The sequence below is a fragment of the Puma concolor genome, chromosome D4 (genome assembly GCF_028749965.1).
Source record: "Puma concolor isolate L17-30 chromosome D4, mPumCon1.1.hap2, whole genome shotgun sequence".
Classification (NCBI taxonomy): Eukaryota; Metazoa; Chordata; class Mammalia; order Carnivora; family Felidae; genus Puma; species Puma concolor.
Genome location: NC_141679.1, coordinates 2438041 through 2445383, shown reverse-complemented (window position 1 = coordinate 2445383; position 7343 = coordinate 2438041). Strand labels below are relative to the sequence as shown.

Genomic DNA, 7343 nt, shown 5'->3' with positions numbered 1-7343 from the left:
GGTATCCCTCTCTCCTACTGCTCAGGATCTGGCCCCAATCTGGCCAGCCCTTCCAGGCAGGGGACCCAAGCGGGGCTTGGACCAGAAATCCTTAAGCCCTGGGCAAGTGTGAGACCAGCCAGTGCAAGCAAGCAGAGCCAGGGGCTTGAGGGTGGAGAGCCCGCCATTGGTGTTGTGGATGTTGGCCGAGGACCAGCAGCTCCGTGGACGGCCGTGAGGATGGAGTCGCAGACAGGGCTGGGTTGGATTGCTTTGCCTGCATGGGAATAGTCTCTCCCTGTCTGTCGGCATGCTGTTTTCCATTTGGGGGACTCCTCTCCTCCTCTGCGCATGTTTCGGTGGGACTGCAAGTTGAAAGGCTCTGCTCTCCCACTTGAGAAGCCAAGGGGTGTCTGCAGCAGACTGGTCAGTGGCAGGCATGTGCCTTGATGGTGGCCAGTCCGGCCCACCCCTGGGATTTTGCCCCCACTGGACTAGTGCAAACAGAGGGAGAGGGTTGGGGTCTGTTCCAGAAGCGTGTCATTTCTGGTGCCCTGGCTCCCACGAGGTTTCTGATCCTGGTTCCCCAGTCCTCTGTGGAGTGTCTGGCGTGTTCCAAAGGCTCCCGTATTCCCAGCTCAGCTGCGGGGGCTGGGAACCAGGTACCGTGTGGACGTTCTTTCCCTTATGGATCCGGGAGCCCATTTCAGCACAGAGGGCTCCAGGGGCCTCGTCCCCTGTCAACTCACTGCAAACATGGGAAAGGCTGGTCATTTCCGTGGGTCGTGTTTAATGAAATCTGGTGAAACTTCCCGGGTCCCTTGGTCAGGTGGACTGCAGGCACTCCTTTCTGGATGAAATCCTCATTAACAGGCGGTGCCAGTCCCCGCGTGGGGTCATAGAGGAGGCCATGGACGGCCTTCCATGGACGCTGGTGGTGTCTCTCTGAGTCCCACCTCGTGCCAACCACCTGGGTGGTTTCGGTCCACACTGTGACCAGGTCCCTGCTGGGGCGTTGGAGACACACGGCCACAGAAGAGAATGACTTCCAGGACGCGGGCTCTCCTCGTGACTATTTTTCATAACACTGGACTTCTGATATGTTTTGGAATCTTTGTGAACTTATCCTCTGTGGAAATTTTCCTTCTTGGGTGCCCTGGGACAAGGTTGTCTCCCTGTGAAGCAGTTTCATCCAGAGCCACAGGTATGTGGCTCCAGCCAGACCACAGATTAGTGACCTGGCTCTGGGCTCCCGCGCACCATGCTGAGCGGGCACGCTCACATGTGGGGGCTCATCTCCACCCATTATCCGGGTGCAGAGAGATTCCAGCACCTTCCACTGGGCCAGCCACCGGTCTGTTTAGGGCCCTGAACATGTGACTCTCCCAGCCTCAACTGCTGTTTCTGTGTGACATTGGGCTGCACCCCTTCTCCTGCTCCAGACTCCAAAGGGGAATGTTTTAAGGGTACAGAAAAAAATGGAGGAGAGATGACCCTGTAGGTTTCAGTCCCAGGTAGCCTCTTTTTAAAATTGTTCTTCCCGGGGCACCTGGGTGGCCTAGTACATTAAGTGTCCGACTTTGGCCCAGGTCATGATCTCAAGGTTCGTGAGCCGGAGCCCCAAGTTGGGCTCTGTGCTGACAGCTCGGAGCCTGGAGCCTGCTTCCCGTTCTGTGTCTCCCTCTTTCTCTGCCCCTCCCCCACGCATACTCTCTCTCTCTCTCTCTCTCTCTCTCTCTCTCTCTCTCTCTCTCTCTCAAAAATAAATAAACATTAAAAAAACACAGTTCTTCCCTTTTACAAATATTTATACATCACTAAATCAGAAAATGCTACACCCTCAGGCATGCTCCCAGCAAACGAGGCTTTGGCAGATTGTTGACACCAGTTTGCAAAGAAATGTCTACACTGTGAGTAAATCACTAACTTTTCCATCTTCTTGATGCTTCCACAATTCAAGAAATGTTAAAATGTTTACTATCTTTTCTGTCTTTAATTTCTATCGACGAGAAAAAGATGAACCACGAAGGACTAGAGTTCCACGGCTGACCAAGGTTGGCAAGGTCACGGAGGAAACCTAGAACGCACGCGCACCCCTGAGATCTGGGGCCACAGGTGCGCCAAGGTCCCGACGATCCGGCCTCCGCCAGCCGCTTCAGCTCAGCGAACACGTTTGGAGCCAGGTACTGTGTGGAGAGGGGGGCACAGAAACGCCTGCCCTGAGTCCCTGCCCTCAGGAGCCCCTCCCCTCCGTGTCCTTCCCCACGCCCCCGGCATCCGCTCCCTCCGCACCCCTTCCCGCTCCCCCTCCCCCATTGCCGCTCCCTCCAGGACTCCCCTGCACCCCTCTGCGTGCCCCTGCACCCTCCCCGCATCACTGCTCCCCTGCACCTCCTGCGTGTCCCTTCGCCACCACCCCCGGCATCTTGCTCCCCTCCCCCTCCCCAGCACGCCCCTGCACCCCTCTTGCGCCCCCAAATCCCTGCTACACCCCCCATGCCCTGCGCGCCTGCCCTCTCCCGCACCCCTTGGTACACACCTCATACCCTGGCTTCTGTGTGCATCCACACCCCTGCTCCCCCTGCACCCCTGCACCCCTGTTCCACCCGCTCGCTATACCCCTTCCCCTTCTTCCTCCCTTTTCACGCAGCCCGCAGCCCGGGCCCCCTGCTCCCCAGCCCCTCAGAGCTCCCAGGCCCCAACTCTTTAACTGGCTCCTCTGGCTTTGAGGTTCAGCTCAGGTCGGCTGGGGACAGAGGCAGGATTAGAACTCTCATGTCCCCGTTAGCTGTGCCTGAGCAGATGTTTCTACTTTTCCTATCCCCCTTTGGAGCTAATCCTCCAGGGCAGAGGTGCCCTGTGCTCTAATGAGAAGGGCGTGCGTGTTTGAGGTTGCAGGCAGGTCTGAAGAGTGGTTCCCCCGAGAGCGGCCGGCCAGCCCCGCAGCAGCCAGGGCCGGGCCCAGAGAGCTGCGCCTTCGTCTTTGGGAGAATCTGGGGATTAATGCCATGGTCCATACTCCCAAACAGCTTTTTATTAAAACGTTGAATTAATATCCTGTAAGAGTAGTTGGCATTGCTTGAAATTAAGTGCTAATCATTGCATTTCTGAAGTCATAAACTTAGTAAAATATGTCATTAGCAACTCAGGTGCTAAACGAGTCGAAGGTTGTTCAATAGAAACGTAGCTGGGTTTGTGGGCACGAAGTCCTTTTTCTCCGACATGAGACCCAGGTACACGGTGAACAGCGTCACCACAAGGAAACATGCAGCGTTTTCCAGAGAGGTTCCAGGAAGCAGAGGGACAAATGGCTTGACTTTTTGCCAGGCTTATTAGGATGTTCCTCTCTCCAGACAAGTCATGTTGATTTTGGAAGCAGGGACAAAACTCAGAGAAAAATGAAGGAACTGGAAAAGTGACACCATCTTTCACATCTACTTTTTCACGCTGCCCCCGTGGTCCAAGCCCGTAGGAAGGCACCAGGGACCTACAAGAAGCCGTTAGGATCCAGAGGCTCAAGGAGCTCCTGGGGGCTCAGTTGGCTAAGCATCCAACTCTTGATTTCGGCTCAGGTCGTGATCTCACAGTTCATGAGTTCGAGGCCCACGTTGGGCCCTACACTGACAGAGTGAGCCTGCTTGGGATTCTCTCTCTCTCCCTCTCTTGGTCCCTCACAAATGTGCGCTCTCTCTCTCAAAATAAGTAAATATTACAAAAAAAAAAAAAAAATCCAGAGGCTCAAATGTACCGTGTGTGAAACCTCCCAAAGCCCGCGGCAGCTAAAAGTTCTGTCCGTCCCCTTCTTCCCTAAAACCCTGCCACCAACAACCATCAACTGCTAAGTGTCATTGGTGACACTCCTGGGGGAGCCTGTGTCAGACCTCCCATCTCAGAGCAATCTCACAGGCAGGCAAACTCTCCTTACACTGATTCCTCCTGCTTTTGTCACTGTGGTTGAAACTCTCCCCGATGCCACTTTGTACCTCTCATGTCTGTGGCTGTTTGCCATGCAGGTGGCAAGCTTTTCCCTCATCCTAGCTTCCTACTTGGAATACTAATACTGATATTGTTATTCGAACCATCCACATGGTGAAGCACATAAGACGGCAGAAGAGACAGCAGAAAAATAATCACGGAAAATTCCTTAGGGACCAAGATTTTCAACGCTAAGCAGTACAGCGTTATAATCAGACTTAAGCAAAAACCCTAAAATTTTACATTTGGTTTGGAAAGGAGAGTGTAATAAGCTCAACATGATCTTTCAGAGAAAACCACACACGGAAGAAGCCTAGACTCAAGGACAAGACGGTCACAACAAGCACACTCACCAAAAGCTACTTTTTACTGAAAGGAACCAAGGCTCTTAGAAAGAACGCCGCTCTGAGGCAGGCACAGTACGAGACGATCCTGAGACATCGGTGTTGTGGTCCAAAATAGGGACGTTGCCAAGACCAAGGGGGCTGTGTCCGGGGGCCGGTCTGGAGGAGACCCCGCCATTGGAACAAAGCAGGTGCTTGAACTGCTGTATGTGTGTGATGACAGGAAAACGGAAGAAAGTCTTACTGGTCTCCTCGTAGGTTCCCAATTATTCTGAAAATTTATAAAGAGAAAAGTGTCATGTATATTTCAAAAATACAACTTTCAAATATACTTTCCTCTCCACACTGTATTTCGGGTTAGAAAGTAGCAACAGAGGAATTACAGCTGATCAGTGCAGAACAACAAAATCAAAATGGACAGCCATCGTTTGCAACCACTAATGAGCACATGAGTGTTGGCAATTATCAATGCTAAAACCAAGAGGCTGATAGGGAACGTTGGGCGGGGGTGCAATCAGGCTGACCTGACCTTCCCCCTGCCTCCTACCAATATCAGGTCCAGCAGACTTGGGTCACCAGCCATTAGGGGTGTGGGAGGAACTGCCAGCACCGTGTATAGAATATCCTAGAATATCCATGCTGAAAAGTTCAAACCCACGTCTAAACAAGCCTCCAGATCCAAACACCAGTTTATAGGAGCTTGGGGAGCAAAGGAATGTGTTAGTTACACTGGTGAAATGAAACACAAATGGCAACCATACTTGAAAATTCCCTGTGCAGACAAAACCAATTTAGTCACACAAGCAAAGCTCAATTTAGCTTTTTTTTTTTTTTTTTTTTTTTCTGTCTTGCCAGACAAGGGAGGCTCACTTGCCTGGGTTACTTCTTGCTGGTGCCTCTGGAAATCGTAAGTGAAATTTAAACTGTCCCCTGAAACTGATATGAGGTAACTGGTGACCGATTCCCTTTAATTCTGGAACATTCTAACATTATAGCCAGTCCCTGGGAAGAATATGCAGTCCCTGCCTTCTCACGACATGATCCACTTTTTAGGACAATACGCCAAGCCTCACGCGGTGCTTGGTCTAAGTGCTCCTGGCATGCAAACCGTCTTGTGTATGTGGGCGCGATAAATTTTACTCATTGCTACTTAGGTGATTCACTGGCTTTACTTCTGTTATCTCTGAACTTCTGACAACTTTGACAATTCAATTGGGCAGGTCTAGACTGTGGGAACCTGAGCCGGCCGGACATGTGGCCTGGGGAGAGAAAGACAGACGAAAGTGTCATATGCTGAGAGAGCTTAAGAGACTAACAGCCAGATGCGCCATGGAGACCTTGAGTGGAGCCTATTGGAACAAAAACAACTGTAGCAGGTATTTTTTGAGAGATTTTAAAACAAACTATATATTAGATGATGTGGAGGGATTGTTGTTAATTAGGGAAAGTGTGATCATGTATTTTAGATAGGTTTTTTTTTTTTTAAGTGCTTAGTTTTTAGAGAGACAAAATGCCGCATTTAAAAGTGAAATTTTGGGGGCACCTGGGTGGTTCAGTCGGTGGAGCATCCCAACTTCAGCTCAGGTCATGATCTCACCGTGGGGTTCGAGTCCCACGTCGGGCTCTGTGCTGATGGCTCGGAGCCTGGAGTCTGCTTCGGATTCTGTGTCTCCCTCTCTCTCTGCCCCTCCCCTGCTCGCACTCTGTTTCTCTCTCTCAAAATAAACAAACAAACAAACATTAAAAAAAAAAGAGTGAAATTTTGGGATTTGCTGTAAAATGCTCCAGGAAAACATTGGGTGGTGAAGGAAACAAAGGCAAGAGAAACGTAGCTTAAGTGAAATCTCCTTCCAGCCCACAGCCCACTGACAGACACCTGAAACACGCAGAGCGAGAACTTCTTCAGGCAACTCCTGGCTGCCCTACTCCCTTGGTGTTTGTGTTTTATTAAAGACTGAAAATAACTTTATCTCAAGGTCCTGAAAGCCTTGCTTCCAGATTCCTTAGAAACTTACTTTATCTCGGGGCGCCTGGGTGGCTCAGTCGGTTGGGTGTCCGACTTCAGCTCAGGTCACGATCTCGCGGTTCGTGAGTTCGAGCCCCGCGTCGGGCTCTGGGCTGATGGCTCAGAGCCTGGAGCCTGCTTCCGTTTCTGTGTCTCCCTCTCTCTCTGCCCCTCCCCCGTTCATGCTCTGTCTCTCTCTGTCCCAAAAATAAATAAACGTGAGAAACTTACTTTATCTCTATCGCCCTCCCTCCACAAACCTAAAGGTGTATAATCAGTCACCCCTCACAACCCCGGGGCAGCTCTTTCTGCCCCCGGGTCCCGTCCCCGTGCTTTAGTAAAACCACCTTTTCGCACCGAAGACATCTCAAGAATTCTTTCTTAGCCGTTTGCTCAAGAACCCCATCAGTGGGGAACAGAGAGAACAAAACTGGCTCAATGTGATATGGGAAGCTGGTGACAGAGCCTCGGGGACTGTTGTGTGCCTACCGCTACCGTTGTGTGTGTTTGGAAATCTCTGCGACGGAAAGCTTGAAGAGAGAACACACAATTGAATTTGGCCCTCTCAGCCAAAAAGGATGAAAGGAAGAAAGGGAAAGAGGAGAGAGTGCCTGAGTGCGCACAGGGTGACCCAGAGGGCTAGCCTCTCCCGGCGTGCAGAGTCCGCGGGAATGACACCGCCAGGCAGGAGGGGCCGCGGCCAGGCCAGTAGCATGACCGAATCTTGCCCCTTCTGCCGCCTTTGTGCAGTCCCCACATCAGTCATCCGGGACTGGTTCCTCGCCTCCGGCTGTGTTACTGAGGTGTGTTTCTCATTGCGAAATCCAGCTGGAGAAACCCGTCTTCCAGAGACCTGTACACTTTATGAGCCCCGCACTGGTGGGTGATGCTCTTTGCCAAGACTTACAGTCAATTCCAGGGCTCTCGGGGGAAATCTGAACCCCTTGCAAGAGGAGGAATGTTTGTCCAGTTTCCTTCGGTTGATCCCGTTCGGATTCACTAGCCATCAGCCTAAAATCAGGGCTGGGATGTGGATTCTC

General features: G+C 51.7%; 1 long non-coding RNA gene across 1 annotated transcript; it reads left to right on the top strand.

Annotated features, from left to right (window-relative positions):
* Window positions 1-1694: 1694 nt before the first annotated feature.
* LOC147574654 (uncharacterized) lies at window positions 1695-6267 on the top strand. Its single transcript, XR_015243383.1, has 3 exons — window positions 1695-2162; window positions 5519-5674; window positions 6160-6267. It is a non-coding gene; the product is annotated as an uncharacterized LOC147574654 (long non-coding RNA).
* Window positions 6268-7343: the final 1076 nt, after the last annotated feature.